The following is a 17,086-nucleotide window of genomic DNA, read 5'->3' as shown; positions in this document are numbered from 1 at the left end:
GAGGCGCAAGAGGGAGGAGATATGGGGATATATGTATATGTATAGCTGATTCACTTTGTTATACAGCATAAACTAACACAACATTGTAAAGCAATTATACTCCAATAAAGATGTTAAAAAATTATAAACAATTCATTTTAAAATGTCTAACTAATTTAATGGCTTCATACTATCATTAATCTCTCAAAGACCCCAAAATACAAAGATACTTGCCCAGAGATGGCAATTTCATCATTAACTATACTGGATGTAAATCCACATTTCATATAATCTTCATGATCATTTCTAATTTGGGGGGATTTGTTAGAGCTGATTTAGATGGTCTTAGCTTTTACTTACATTATGGCTAAGACCTCATACTAAGAGCATCCATTTTGCCATTTTCTATTGGTTATCTGTGCTTCAATTATTATCTTCAACTTCACTGTAGGGAATTTAGAGTTTTCTAACCCACTTGTCCATTTTGCAAAAATAGTTTTTGGGTTATATAAGCATTTACCAGGTACAAAAATCATGTCTTGCTTAAAGCTAAGGAGGGAGGGTGCCAGAAGCAGCTCCCCTGCCTGCGAACTCCCACTCTACAGTGTTTTTTTAGAGCACCTCTCAGAATCTGTGACATGTGACAATCAGACATGCAGACCTAATGAAACCTCCAGCATACTAAATGTGAGTGGAGATTAATTTGATTTTGACAAAACCATAAATAGAATTTCTAACATATTCTTCCAGATAACCTAAGTTATGTACACTGCACATTAGAGGTCACTGCCCTCGGGCATATTTCTCAAAGGATGGTTCTCAGACTAGCTGTATCAGAATCACTGGAGTACTTGTTTAAAACGCAGAGTTCCAGACCCCATTAGATATAATGAGTCAGCTAAAAGCCAATATAAGTTTTAATAGTTTCTCTGAACCCCAATGGATTATAGTGTGTGTTTCAAAATCTCTGGGGCCAGGGCCCAACAATCTGCATGCTTAACAAGCAATCTTGCTAGCAACCACTGAAGAAAATTATCAACATAGAGCTCTTTAAAAATCTGCTCCAGAGTAACAAACTGTCAAGTTTCTAATATATTTTGAATTTTTATTTCAGGTGAAATGTTGTAACTTTATAAGGTACAAGGGACCAAGAAGCCAGATGATACAGTGCTCAGATTATTAAAGAACCCATAAAATTATCTCAAAACTATTCTAATTATTGATATCTCCATATCCCATTTTACAGATATAGCAACTGAGACTTAAAAGACAAACTGTATAAGCTGTTTAAGTAGGAAATAGTTTTTAAGAGTGATTTACATTCATGTCTGTGTTCCTACATGAATAAAAGGGCACAGTTTTATAAAACATATCTATCTACAGCTACATTTTAGTGAGGTATTAAGTACTTACTACACTTAACATACTTTATTATTTAATCCTAGCAAGAACAACCCTAGGAATAAGTTTTATGTCCTCAGTTTTACAAATGTGGAATCTGAGGCTCAGCAAGGTTAAGCAACTTTCCCTAGGTTACATAATTAGTAATAGAAGCAGGATTCCAACCCAAACGCCCGCCTCTTTTCCAATTGCAACCATTATACTCAGGGACACCATTGCAGAGAAAATGTCCTTGTTATTTTGAAGTCTATCCAAGAGTTATGAGACAAATATAGACATGATAAACATGAAAGAGGTTTTATTTAAATGGTTGCATCTTTTAAGCAAACACATGTAAAAATAATTTACACAGTATAACTTTAACCTTCAATAAAGATAGTGTGTCCAGAATCTTAACAGAAAGTTTAGATGTTATATTATTAATTTTCAAAAAGACAAGCAGCATTAATTGTCTTGTTTTCTTCTGTTTCAGTTTGTGCCAGAAATGGTTGAATATCAACATTTTCTCAAACCATGTAGGTTAATAGGATGTTAACTAGACCTAGAATTTACTTTTCAACATCTCTAGGAAGCCTGTTGACATTCTCAGAATGAGAAATTAATAATTAGCATTGATTATGGAACTCTTCATAAAATTTAACCATGCCATTAATAGAAATAACTTTGAAAAATCATTTGAAACAAGAAACTTAATGAAGTTGAATTACTGAGGCAATGACATAGGTAGACCATGATCTCAAGTTAAAATATTTTCCATGCCTGTGAAAATATTTGCTTGGGGTTTATGAGTCTCTGACAGATTTCTTATGTCATCCCCTCTATTACAAATTCCTGCATAGTTTTAATGCTCTTCCAGTCCAATGAATATAAATCTTATTGTGGCTTCATGTTAATTGGTTCTAATCTAACTCAAGGAGATTGGGGTGGGTGAGGTGGTTAGACAAGCCTTGGCTGAGAGTTCAGGAAACAAAAGGAGTTAGGGACAAATTGTTAAAGAAATGGGGATCTAGGACCTAAAGAAATATGGTAAGCTCATATTTCTTTAATATTGCAGGCACTTTTGATCAGGAGATGGCAACAGTGGAAGCAGGAACTTATAGAAACAAAAAAGGCAAAGTCCTGGGCAAATATCAATAGTACTTGGAAATTAGGATCCTGCCTCAAGAGCTCCTAAATCACCAAAGTCTTCTGGCTGGTATGGAGGCCTTTAGGAGGTGCCACATCACTGAAGTGATCCCAGGCTTCTCCCATTCAGAGAATGAATAGGAATCTAAGCACTAAAATCAAATTAGGAGTAGTGAGCAGCTGTTACCGAACCATGGTAACAAAAGGTCTCTCAAAATCCAGCCCAGTTTATACCAAGAAAAATCAACTAGAAGTAACAGACACCAAAGGACTGTAATAAGAAACAGAAAGATGAACAAGAATTTAAGCCACAAGTCACAGAACAGAGCAAAAAGCAAGTCTGACTGGGAAGCAAAGATGATGACAGAGTGGTCAGTGCCAAAAATCTAAACTGGGCCCGTGGTTTCGCCAATTATTAAAGTAGTGGTGGGGAGCATATGGGCAGACTCCCCGGGAGGACTGGGGTCAAGGCTAGGAGGTATTTTGGCAATGGACAATGATTGTTTCTTTAAGGGTAGTTCAGTTTCTTGGGCTGTACTGTAGATGTCTATAAGAGCACCTAAAATTGAATGGTGTAGATCACAAGTGCCTCCTTCCTTTTCATTAGCTGTTGAAGTATTGAATAAATACAGTGATGGAGGATAGAAACCAGGGGGTCAAAATTAGTCAGACAACAGAAGGCTAATGAATGATTTTCCCAGTATCTTAAAGAAATTGGTAGCGAGGGATTATGAGACCTAATCACCAAAAGGAGAGATATTACAGTAAAGAGTTCACTTCTAGTACAATGCCATGCATTCTTGGTTGTGCCATTTTATAAAGAATGGCTTGGTCTCAAGATGATCTAGAACTGTCTTTAGTTCTAGACAAGTCTATAGCAGAGATGAAAGTTGAAGCTATAAGTATCTGGGGACACTGAAAGTGGAGAAATGGGTCAAACTACTAACCGAAGAAGAGCTGAGAACCTTTGCTTGGTGTTCTAAACAAAAACCTTTAGATTTGAGTGATCATTTGCATTTCCTAAGGGATAAATGTGGTTCAGGGTGCTACTTCCCCTAGGCTTACTTTTCTGTTAAAGCAGGGTTAAGATCACATATATTGGGTTGTCTGTCTGGTCCAGAGACCAGATTAAGCAAGAATTATTCACCTATTCTTCTTTTAAGTTATAGGACATAGTACTCAGCATCAGATACACAGCACAGCCTCAAGCCAGCATCTACTAGGTCAAAAACAGTCCTCTCAAGTCTCTCTTCTTTCACATCAGGATCCAATCTCGTACTCTCCTGGCTAGTCAGGTTTGGAACAAGTGCTTGCCAGAGATGGTCCCAAGGTACAGGATGCCAGGCAGGCAAAAACAGAATACTCAATAGCCAGAGGAGTACCCTGGGTTTATTTCTTATATAAAGGGGGCAAGAGAGCCTCACAATGAAGTCTGATATGTAGAAATTCCTGAAGACTTGAGTTTCAGACTTTGATCACCATGATCCAAGCCCTCAGGCCATGAAAAACATGGTGAGAACACCCCCTTGCTCCTAAAAAACTGAGAGGTAACTGGGAATGTCATCCATTAGCTATGGAATGCTGGTCCCCACACTAAAAGGACATGGACCATGGAAGAGATAGCATTTAAAGGAAGGCTCAATGCTCAGGTGTGTCAAATTAGAGTCTGGCTATGCCAAGCCAAATAAGATGTACTTAGAGAATATCATGAGTGCTAGAAGGAAGTACCTGTAGGTGAGGTCCTATATGGAACTGGAGATTGAGGCTTCAGCCAACAATCTATCACTAAAGACGTAGCCAAGGTTGACAAAGATCCAGTCCTATTAGAAGAAGGTGTGAAAAATGCAACCCCCATCACTCCTAACTAGGCAGTTTCTATAACCAAGCACAGGCTGGGAAGCCAGAGTTTCAAGTTATGTACAGATGCTGAAAGAGGACAACATGAAGCAGCCCAGACAGGAGGGAACTTAAGGCCTTTAATATGGAGCTTAGCCATCTCCACCCTTGGTATACATTGAACATATGGCTGGAAAATTCTGACTGCCACAATTGACATAGGTCTGCTGTAAACATTTGGGGTTTGAGCGCCTCTCTGCTGTGATACACTTCAATTTCTATTGGAGAAAGACTTCTAGCTTAGGATTTAAAAATTGCTTTATTGCTTCTCTCTCACACTACCACTGTTTTTCTCCCCACAGGTTTGTCAGGGCCCATCCATAAGTGCCATCAGGGGGGTTGTTACTCACATAGCAAGTTGCTTATCCCTTGAGGCAAATGATCTTCAGCCTTCTATTCATGTGATCAGTAAAAGAGTTCATGACTAGATTCTAGGTCCTAGAAAACTAGAAAAAGATAAGTCAACACCAAATTGCTAGACAGGATTTCTGTAACTCCTCCTCACATGTCAAACTGTCCGTGAGGTGGGCTTCACTGTGATGAGTTGTCCCATATGCTGGGCCTTCAAGAGTTGGTCCTCCTCAGTAAGGAAGGAGATGTAAGAACTCAGAGCAGAATTCTCCTCCAATAACTGCTTGTCTAGATGCCATAGAGCAAATTGTTGCAAGGGTTAAGTCAGGACCTGGGAGGCACAGCTGAGGCTGATAGTCCACTCATGTTCTTCTTTGCAAGTTAGGTTGTCAAAAACAACTCTCCAACTCCTTAGTGGACATAAAGGCCTAAAAGATACATATGTACTCAAGTAAGGACAAAACACATTCAGTTAGTCTAGCAACAGCTAATAACAGGAGAAGCCACCAGCAAGAAGAGTCAGGACTTCTTCAGCCTCTACCAGCAAGGTCTGCTTAAACCCAAGGGGAATGTGCAGAAATACACATAGAAACTAGACATCAATCCACCAGTGTTGCCCGAAAACAGTATATTCAGAAAGCAGGACACACTTGTAAGTGACATGCAAGCAACATAAAGGTAGCAAAGTCATCACAGAACAGTGACAAAAAAGAGAGATCCAACAGCAGGCAATTCTTGAAATTCCCAGCAAGCATCTTTACCAGGAAGTCCACCAGGAGGTAAAAGGCTTTAGTCATCAGAGTTTACAGGTAAAACACTCTCCTTAGAAGAACTCCCAAAAGCAAAGCAGGGTCTCACTTCTCACGGAAAACAAGTTTGTTCCCAGGACATGGGCTCAGAAGCAATGGACAGGAAGCACTTTGGAAGAGCTCACAGGCTAAACCTGAAACGGAGCAGCAGGTAGGAGCCCTATGGAGGCTTTCAAATCCCTGCTGGGGGAAGAAGCTAGGGCAGGTTTGGGCCTACAGGTGAGAAGTTAAGGGACTCCAGGTGTGCTCAAAATGCTCTCACTGTGAGAACAAACCAAGCCCTCAGTGACCCTACAGTAGTCAGGTAGGTCCCACTTCCTGGTTTCTTTAAACTATTCAAATTTTACATTGTTAATTCAATTTTTCTTAATTAAGCTGTAAACTCTTTGAAGCCCACAGCTTATACTTTTGTATCTTACACTCTAGCACCCAGGATCAAGTACTGCACATAAGTCACGCTAATATATATTTGCTGATTCATTCTATATGCTGGTTTAAAGGCAGCATGGTACAACAGAGAACACCCTGCATAGGAGAACAAGTATTTAACCCTGGTAACTGTTGTCACTCTTCTGTACTTCAGTTCTTTCTTTGTAAAATCCATTTTACAGTTGGACCAAACTATTAAAAGCAGATAGGGCAGAGAGTCCCCAAAGAACGAGAACCAGGCATGACTTTCTTGACAGGAGAGAAGCCATTTTTGACTTAAGCCATTTTGTTATCTAAGCCTGGCCACAGGGCTTACCCTTGAACAGGTCTCAGTAATTAATGATCTTAAGGGAACAAAAGAATGCAGAAACATTGCCTGGTATCAGGCAAGAGAAGTAACAATAGAAAAGACAATCTATCACTTGTAAAAACTCCCAGTTTTGCTTCAGTGGTAAAGATTAGCCTGAAGTATTCAACCACCAGATCAACTGGAACCTGAGGGAGGATGATGTTGACCTTCTCTGACTTTAATCAGCTAAAACCTGGACTCTGCCTACTGCCCAAGCCCCTTCCTGAATACGCATGTACTGTTAGCTTAAAACTTCCCCAATTTTGCTGTTCGGGGAGACACTGCTTTGGGAAAGATCCCCAGTATTCTCCCCACTTGCTGCAAGTAATAATAAATCTTTCCTTCTCCTGATCTTTGGCTTGGTTGTGTCTTTTGGTTTGACACCTACCAATAGGCCAACCCAGTTTTTGGGTAACACTATTAATTTTTTAATTACGTTCCTTTGAGCCTTAGGGTTTCTTAAAGATGCCTCAGGTAGTCACCATACACAACGGGAGTGGCAAGAGGAAACGGACACCGGCCCATGCCCACTTTATTGAAAGCAGATCTGCTTTTGTCGGTTTTACATGTTGGAGTTTATAGCAGAAGGTCATTTATAGGGATGCCGTGTGCCTGACACACAGTGAGGCCAAACAAACCAAAACATCAGAATCTGGAGCATAGAAAGGTTTATTGCAAGGTCCAACAAATCAAGGAGAATGGGGTGACTCATGGTCTAAAGACCCGAACTCTCCATGATTTGAGGGAAAGAGTTTTTATAGGCAAAATTTGGGGGAAATCTGCAGGGTGTGTTACCGTCCTCTGATTGGTGGGTGGTGAGGTGACAGGGTGGTGTTCAGGAATCTCAATCATCAGCCCCTGGTTCCAGCCAATCTGGGGTCCATGTGCTTATGCTCAGCCTGAAGTTGTCATCCTCCACCTGGGTGTGGGCCTTATTTCCTATAGAAGAACTCAGAGAAATGTATCAGGTTGTTATATATATCCCTTGAGGAGGAACCAGGACCCTGCCTCATGGCTGCACTATTTTTTTCTTGACTGCCTTTCCTTTGTTTCTGCATTCCCTCACTCCCCTAATTAGTAACTGTTTGAATCTGCCCTTTGGAACTCAGGGAAGCTCTAGTAGGCTGAAAACTTTTCCCTACAAACAAGAAACAGGGGACATGGAAAGGCTTTTTTTTTATCTGGGTGGACTCTACAGGTTCCTGCTTGTTTTCAAGGGTTTTGTGGCTAAATTTTTTTTTTAATTACCTGAGTCAGTTATTTCAAAGGTCCTTTTCACGCCAACGTGATTCTGTAATTTCATCAACATTTACATGGGAAAAGAGTCTTATTAGATAGTAGTCCATCCTAGTGTAAGAACTGTGTTTCGCTTTATCCTCACTGGTCTCTGGTGAATACCTTCCATTTTTGCAGAGGTGAAATAAAGACATCTGTGTCGTTTGCATCTAACTGCATACCTCTTTCACACCCTTCAGTTCATTCATTTCAAATTTGTAACCACCTCCCTTTCCTCCAGCCTAATTAGTGTCCTAACTGTTAGGAGAGTCACTTGAGACACCTTTCCCTCCACTCAACTTAGATACATCTCTGATTCTTTTGGCTTTTTCCCTCCATGACATTCTTACTTCTTACTTCTCACTATTACTTCTTTACCTGGCATAATGCTTGGCTTTTTCACCTCTCTGCCTATTTATACCTGAGGCTTCTCAAGACCACTTAGAAATTTCTGTGGGTGATATCTGTAGACTTACAGCCTCAGCAATGGAGAAGGAAAAATGATACAGGAGGAAGAAATGGAAAATGCAAAAGGAAATAAGGAGAGCAAGAGGAGTGGAAGAGGAAAGAGGTGTGCATGGTCTCTCTGTAACCAAGCAGGACCCTATGTGGTCTTCCTGGGACAGAACCCTCCCTCCATGTCCTCTGCCTGGTTCTTATCTCATCACAGAAAGAATTCAGAGGTGAAACACAGAGGTCGAGAAAGCAAAGTGAGGATTTATTAGCCAATAATATGCTCTCAAGGGGAGACTGGACAGACTCAGGTGAGTAGCTGCCCTGAGTTTCTTTGGCAAGCTGTTGATATGGGGGTGTAAAAATGAATGGGCAGAATATCCATTAGGGAGGGATGGGTTTTGGATCATATTTCCTGATTTTCATCCCATCTCCATCCTCCAAAGGGGAGGAGGGATTTTTGTCTTTATTTAGCCTTGATCAGAAGTGGTATGGCATCAGTGCATGATGGGTACTTCTTATCTACAAGGCTAATTTTATTGTAATGAGGCTATAAAGAGCAAAAGTTTACATTAGGATGCTGGAAATTCCTGCTTTTTCCCACCTGTCTTTGTCTGCCTCCAGGACTCCTGTCACCTCAAGATATATGGCTTCCCGTCAGTTGGAGGTTCCTGCTTTTCTTTGTTTGCCCAAGGACCCCTGTTGTTTACAAGATGTATGGTTTCCTCAAAATTGAGTTATTTGTAGTGAGGTGGATGGACCTAGAGTCTGTCATACAGAGTGAAGTAAGTCAGAAAGAGAAAAACAAATACTGTACACTAACACATATATATGGAATCTAAAAAAAAAAAAAAGGTTATGAAGAACCTAGGGGCAGGACGGGAATAAAGACACAGACCTACTAGAGAATGGACTTGAGGACACGGAGTGGGGGAAGGGAAAGCTGGGACAAAGTGAGAGAGTGGCATAGACATATATACACTACCAAATGTAAAATCGATATCTAGTGGGAAGCAGCTACATAGCACAGGGAGATCAGCTTGGTGCTTTGTGACTACCTAGAGAGGTGGGATAGGGAGGAGACACAAGAGGGAAGAGATATGGGGATATATGTATATGTATAGCTGATTCACTTTGTTATAAAGCAGAAACTAACACACCATTGTAAAGCAATTATACTCCAATAAAGATGTTAAAAAAAAAAAAAGATGTATGGTTTCCTGCCATTTGGCCCGTGCCCCCTTTCTCTGCTCATATTTAGCTATATACCTGTTTTAACAAAAGGATGTGGACATGTAATGACAAAAGTAGCAGCTGAGCCAGGAGAACTGGTAACAATTTAAACAGTAAATTAGCCACATGACAGTCACAGAATCTTTAGTTCCTTTTTGAAATACATAGATAACAGTACCTGATGCACATTTCCTAAATTGTTTTATAGATACTAAACCCCCCCCCCCAAATGGAAGACGTTAACTATTTGATGACCAGGAGCACATAACATAGCCCCCAGACCTACTGAAGCCTGAAGATTGATAATGTTAACTCCTGTGACATGGCCCTGTTACCTCACCGTCAACCAATCAGAGAATTGTGCATGACCTGATTGCATACCCTGTGACTCCCCTCCCTCACCTTGCCTTTAAAAATGCTTTCCTTAAACCCCTCAGGGAGTTCAGATTTTTTTAGCATTAGCTGCCCTGGACTCCTTGTCTGGTGCATTACAATAAATGCTGCACTCTCTTTCACCACAATTCAGTCTCAGTAGACTGGCTTTACTACGCGTGGGCAAGTAGACCCAACATCTTCGTATATGGTGATATCCACTCTTTCTTCCTCTTTCTCTAAAATACATCCCAAATTGCCACTATGTATGGTGCTGCTGACTAACAATTTAGTTTAAAAAAAACAAAACTTGCACTCTTTATTCCTTCTCACCAAATAGCAGTCAACTAGTATGACTTTGAAAGACAATATCACATAGTAGTTCAAATGTAGGCTCTACAGTCATACTGCCTGGAATCTTACTAGCTTTGTAACCTTGACCTCTCTCTGCTTCAGGTTCCTCATCTTTAATGTGGGGATAAAAATAGACCTCACCTTTATGGTTGTCATGATGATGAAATGAGATAATGCAAATAAAGTGTTCTGAATAAGTCCTGGCACAAAGTAAGGCCCTATAAATGTCAGCCATTATTCTAAAAAGTTGTTTTCCTTTAAGGCTTTGCCCCCATCTCTGCCTGCTACATCATGTTCCTTTGTAAATGAATTGGCCCAGTCTCTGTGGCCTTACCATGCCTACCACAGCCTAATAAATGTTAATGGTAAACAATGGCAAACATTGCTTCTCTCTGTGGAGTGGCTATTAAATGCTCTTGCTGTTTTGCTAGTAAAACCCTAGTTTCACTCAGGCAAAGAAAGGAGATAATTGCATCATAGTATATCCACCATAGGCTTGTTTAGGAGGTTTAGCCTTGGGCAACAATCAAGTTTTATTATTTTATTTCAAGAATATAATAAACAAATGAGCTGCAATTGATGCTTTTACAAAACTTGGCTAATCTCCTATGTTTGTCGTTCTTAATCAGCTATTCTTAATCAGCTCCCTAGAATCACCTGGGAGTTTTTAAAAACCATGCATACCTGGGCCCCATCGCCAAAGGATTCTGATTCACTAGGCCTAGGTGTTCTGGCACGTTTATTTGGAATTGTTTACTTAAGTGACTCTAATGCAAAACTACTGTTCCAAGTATTCCTGGCCCATTTCTTTCCATTCAACAAAACCAATTTCAACTACTAGAATGAAAAAATCAACCACAATTTTGATGGTCTCTCCATATAACTAGGTATACTAGAGATTTCTTAGCAAATTCTCCAATCACAGAAGAAAATGTCTATAGTTCAAGTTTATAACTATGAAATTATGAATTATGTTCCATTAGGATTGAGCTACCAGTAACTCTTCTGGTGAGGTTTTCTGTTATTTTAATGAGAACAAAAAACAAACAAAAAAATAAAAGGAGCCTTTGTGGGTAAGACGTGGCCCCATCCAACAGCCTATAGGCTTCAGTGCTGGGACACCTCAGACCAAACAACCAACAGGGCCAGAACACAGCCCCACCCATCAGCAGACAGGCTGCTTGAAGTTTTCCTGAATAAACAGCTGCCTGAATAAACATACCCCTAGACATGGCCCTGCCCACCACAGGGACAAAAGACCCACATCCACCCACCAGTGAGCAGGTACAAGGCTCTCACTTGAGGAAGCCTCCATAAGCCTCTTAGACAGCCTCATCCACCAGGGGGCAGAGAGCAGAAGCTAGAAGACTTTGCAGCCTGCAGAATGCAAAACACAATCACAGAAAGTTAGACAAATGAGACAGCAGAGGAATATATCCCAGATGAAGGAACAAGATAAAACCCCAGAAGAACAGCTAAGTGAAGTGGAGATAAGCAATCTTCCTGAAAAAGAATTCAGAGTAGTGTTAGTAAAGATGATCCAAGATCTTGGGAAAAGAATGGAGGCACAGATCAAGAAGATACAAAAAAAATGTTCTAAAAAAACCTAGAAGAACTAAAGAACAAACAGAGATGAACAATACAATAATTAAAATGAATACACTAGAAGGAATTAATAACAGAATAACTGAGGCAGAAGAATGGATAAGTGAACTGAAAGGCAGAATGGTGGAAATCAGTGCTGTAGAACAGAATAAAGAAAAAGAATGAAAAGAAATGAGGACAGTGTAAGAGACCTTTGAGACAACATTAAATGCACCAACATTTGCATTATAGGGGTCCCAGAAGGAGAAGAGAAAGAGAAAGGACCTTAGAAAATATTTGAAGAGATAACAACTAAAAATTTCCCTAACATGGGAAAGGAAACAGTCATCGAAGTTCCAGGCAGGATAAACCCAAGGAGGAGCATTCTGAGACCCATAGTAATCAAACTGACAAAAATTAAAGACAAAGAAAAAAATTAAAAGCAACAAGGGAAAAGCAACAAATAACATACAAGGGAACTGCCATAAGGCTATCAGCTGATTTCTCAGTAGAAACTCTGCAGGCCAGAAGGGAGTGGCACAATATATTTAAAATGATGAAAGGGAAGAACCTACAACCAAGAATACTCTACCCAGCAAGGCTCTCATTCAGATTTGATGGAGAAATCAAAAGCTTCACAGACAAGCAAGAGCTAAGAGAAATCAGCACCAACAGACCAGTTTTGCGACAAAAGCTCAAGGAACTTCTCTAGGCAGAAAAGAAAAGGACACAACTAGAAAAAAGAAAATTATGAATGGAAAAGCTCACTGGTAAAGGCAAAAATAGAGTAAAGGTAGGAAATCATCTGCACACAAATATGATAGCAAAACCAGCAACTGTGAAAAGAAGAGAGCACAGGGCTTCCCTGGTGGTGCAGTGGTTGAGGATCTGTCTGCCAATGCAGGGGACATGGGTTCGAGCCCTGGTCTGGGAAGATCCCACATGCCACAGAGCAACTAGCCCTGTGAGCCACAACTACTGAGCCTGCGCATCTGGAGCCTGTGCTCCACAACAAGAGAGGCCGCGATAGTGAGAGGCCCACACAACGTGATGAAGAGTGGCCCCTGCTTGCCGCAACTAGAGGAAGCCCTCACACAGAAACGAAGACCTAACACAGCCAAATAAATAAATAAATAAATAAATAAATAATAATTAACAAAAAAGAGAGCACAAATGCAGGATATTGGAAATGAATTTGAAATTAAAAGCCTGGCAACTTAAAACAATCTTGTTTAAATATAGACTACTATATCAAAACTTCATGGTAACTGCAAACCAAAATTCTACCATAGATACACACACACACACACACACACACACACACACATACACACACACACAAAGGACACTAAAGTTTCTCATCAAATAACAAGAGAAGAGAATAAAAGAAAATAGGATGAAAAAACACCTACAAAAACAAATCCCAAACAATTAACAAAATGGCAATAAGAACACACACATCGATAGTTACCTTAAATGTAAATAGATTAAATTCTCCAACCAAAGGCATAGACTGGCTGAATGAATAGAAAAACAAGACCCATATATATGCTGTCTACAAGAGACCCACTTCAGATCAAGGGACACGTACAAAGTGAAAGTGAGGGGATGGAAGAATGTATTCCATGCAAATGGAAATCAAAAGAAAGCTGGAGTAGCAATACTCATGTCAGCTGAAATAAACTTTAAAATAAAGACTGTTACAAGAGACAAAGAAGGACACTGCATAATGATCAGGTGATCATTTCAAGAAGATATAACAATTGTAAATATATATGCACCCACCATAGGAGCACCTCAATATATAAGACAAATACTAACAACCATAAAAGGAGAAATCAACAGTAACACAATAATAATGGGGGATTTTAACACCCCACTTTCATCAATGGACAGATTATCCACACAGAAATTCAAGGAAACACAGGCCTTATTTGACACATTAAACCAGATGGACTTAATTGATATTTATAGAGCATTCTATCCAAAAGCAGCAGAATACAGATTCTTCTCAAGTGCACATAGAACATTCTCCAGGATTGATCACATGCTGCACCACAAAGCAAGCCTTGGTAAACTTAAGAAAATTGAAATCATATCAAGCATCTTTTTTCCAACCACAACACTATGATATTTGAAATAAACTACAAGAAAAAAACTGTAAAAAACAAAAACATGTGGAAGGTAAACAATATGCTACTAAACAACCAATAGATCACTGAAGAAATCAAAGAGGAAATCAAAAAATACCTAGAGGCAAATGAAAATGAAAACACGATGATCCAAAACCTATGGGATTCAGAGGGGGAAGAGGGGGTGGGATGAATTGGGAGATTGGGCTTGACATGTATACACTACTAAGTATAAAATAGATAACTAATGAGAACCTACTGTATAGCACAGGAAACTCTACTCAATGCTCTGTGGTAACCTAAATACGAAGGAAATCTAAAAAAGAGTGGATATATGTGTATACATAAATGATTCACTTTGCTGCACAGCAGAAACTAACACAACATTGTAAAGCAACTATACTCCAATAAAAATTAATTTAAAAAAAGAACTATGGGGTGCAGCAAAAGCAGTTCTAAGAGGGAAGTTTATAGCAATACAATCTTACCTCAGGAAACAAGAAAAATCTCAAATAAACAATCCAAACTCACACCTAAAGCAACTAGAGAGAGAGGAACAAACAAAACCCAGTTAGTGAAAGGAAAGAAATCATAAAGATCAGAGCAGAAATAAATGAAGTAGAGACAAAGAAAACAATAGAAAAGATCAATGAGACTCCCCTGGTGGCACAGTGGTTAAGAATCTGCCTGCCGGCGCAGGGGACACGGGTTTGAGCCCTGGTCTGGGAGGATCCCGCATGCCGCAGAGCAACTAAGCCCGTGCGCCACAACTGCTGAAGCCCCCGTGCCTGGAGCCCATGCTCCGCAATGGGAGAGGCCACCGCAGTGAGAGGCCCACGCACGGCAGCGGAGAGTGGCCCCCACTTGCCGCAACTGGAGAGGGCCCGCATGCAGCAGCAAAGACCCAATGCAGCCAAAACTAAATAAATTAATTAAAAAAAAAAAGAAAAGATCAATGAAATTAAAAGCTGCTTCTTTGAAGAGATAAACAAAATTGACAAACCTATAGCCAGACTGATCAAGAAAAAGAGGGAGAGGGCTCAAATCAATAAAATTAGAAATGAAAAAAGAGAAGTTACAACAAACACCACAGAAATACAAAGGATCATAAAAGACTACTACAGGCAACTATATGTCAATAAAATGTACAACCTAGAAGAAATGGACAAATGCTTAAAAAGGTACAATCTACCAAGACTGAACCAGGAAGAAATAGAAAATATGAACAGACAAATCACAAGTACTCAAATTGAAAATGTGATTTAAAAAATTCCAACAAACAAGAGTCCAGGACCAGATGGTTTCACAGGCAAATTCTATCAAACATTTAGAGAAGAGTTAACACCTATCCTTCTGAAACTATTCCAAAAAATCTCAGAGGGAGGAACTCTCCCAAACTCATTCTATGAGCCCACCATCACCCTGATACCAAAACCAGAAAAAAATACCACACACATACAAAAAATTACAGGCCAATATCATTGATGAACATAGATGCAAAAATCCTCAACAAAATACTAGCAAACCAAATCCAAGAATACATTAAGAGGATCATACACCATGATCAAGTGGGATTTATCTCAGGGATGCAAGGATTTTTCAATATCTGCAAATCAATCAGTGTGATACACCACATCAACAAATTGAAAAATAAAAACCATATGATCATCTCAACAGATGAAGAAAAAAGCGTTTGAAAAACGTCAACACTCATTTACGATAAAAAGTCTCCAGAAAGGGTGCATAGAGGGAACATACTTCAATACAATAAAAGCCATATATGACAAACCTACAGCTAACATCATACTCGACAGTGAAAAGCTAAAAACATTTCCTCTAAGATCAGGAACTGATTTCAGAGAGACAGCAGTGAGTGGTGTGGTGAAGTGAGATCTTAATTCCCTGCCCAGGAATTGAACCTGGGTAGCCTGGATGAAAACCAGGAATCCTAGCCACCACACCCCTTGGCACTTACCCCCAATGAAAAATGCATTTCTTACGGAGGCAAAACAGTAAAAACAGGTACAAAGTTTATTATTAGAGACATAGCACAACAACAAGTGGGAGAGCACACTTATCAATGTAATCATCACCTTTTTCAGTTTTCATATTAAATTAGTAGGAGAAATGTCTCCATTATATGGTAACATATTTTATGAACCAAATATTGAGACTCATCATTTAAAATACAATCTGACAATAAAAGAAAATATTTGAGATCTGGAGAGTCTCAGAAAATTCTGGATGGATGAATACCTCATCCATGTTAACAAAAACCTAAATCAAATTCTTCTCCACCACATAAATAACTATCATGAAAAAAATCCATGCTTTCTTTATTATATTTTCCCCTCTTTCAGCAGAAAGCTGGTAGATTCTGAAGAAAAAATAAATTTAAAACACTAATATCTATAACAAACTTGATCTTCAGTGCTATCTTACTTGAAAATGAATTAATTATATAGATTTTCAAAGAACAGAATTATTCAGTTTTGAAATAAAAGAAGTCTGTTCCACAGACGCAAATAAGCCTTTAAGTTTTATGTTGATTGTAAGATAAAGAGAGTATACAAGATAAAGGCAAATGGCACAATATATATGTGGGGTAAACCATATAAAAATATTTTGGAATAAAATAATGAATTCACTATATGTGTTGGAATAGGAAACTTGAAACTGTGTTGTGTAATAGCCATTTGTTATAACTTTTGTTATAGCTGTATTTCAGTTGTATCCTTTCAATTATTTATTTATTTATTTATTTTGGCTGCTCTGGGTCTTAGTTGAGGTATGTGGGCTTCTTAATTGCAGCATGCGGACTTCTTAGTTGCAGCATGTGAACTCTCAGTTGCTGCATGCATGTGGGATCTAGTTCCCTGACCAGGGATCGAACCCAGGCCCCCTGTATTGGAAGTGTGGAGTTTTATCCACTGGACCACCAGGGAAGTCCCTCCTTTCAATAGTTTAATATGACCAAACCATCTGTTTTAAGTGTAATTTTGCCTGAGATATTTCCCCCCCCCCCTTTCTTTTTTTTTTAACTCTGGACTACATGTCCGGCAGAATTCTCTTAAATAAACTAGGTCCTGATTTGAATTTTTCACTGTATCCACATTGGCCATTTAGATTGCTCCCAAAAATCAACAAAATGCTGTTCACTGGCAGATTTACCATGATAAAGAACATAACATAAGAAAACAGGCCATTATTTTAATGAAAACTGTATGTGAGATCCAAATAATTTAGGCTACTTATATATCTATTCTTGAAAAAAGTACAGATTTAAAATTTTTCCATATGATTCCTGACTCTAACTCACTTTTTCTTTACCTAAATGGAAAACT

Source organism: Balaenoptera musculus, chromosome 8 (genome assembly GCF_009873245.2).
Source record: "Balaenoptera musculus isolate JJ_BM4_2016_0621 chromosome 8, mBalMus1.pri.v3, whole genome shotgun sequence".
Classification (NCBI taxonomy): domain Eukaryota; kingdom Metazoa; phylum Chordata; class Mammalia; order Artiodactyla; family Balaenopteridae; genus Balaenoptera; species Balaenoptera musculus.
Note: the sequence above shows the minus strand (reverse complement) of the source record.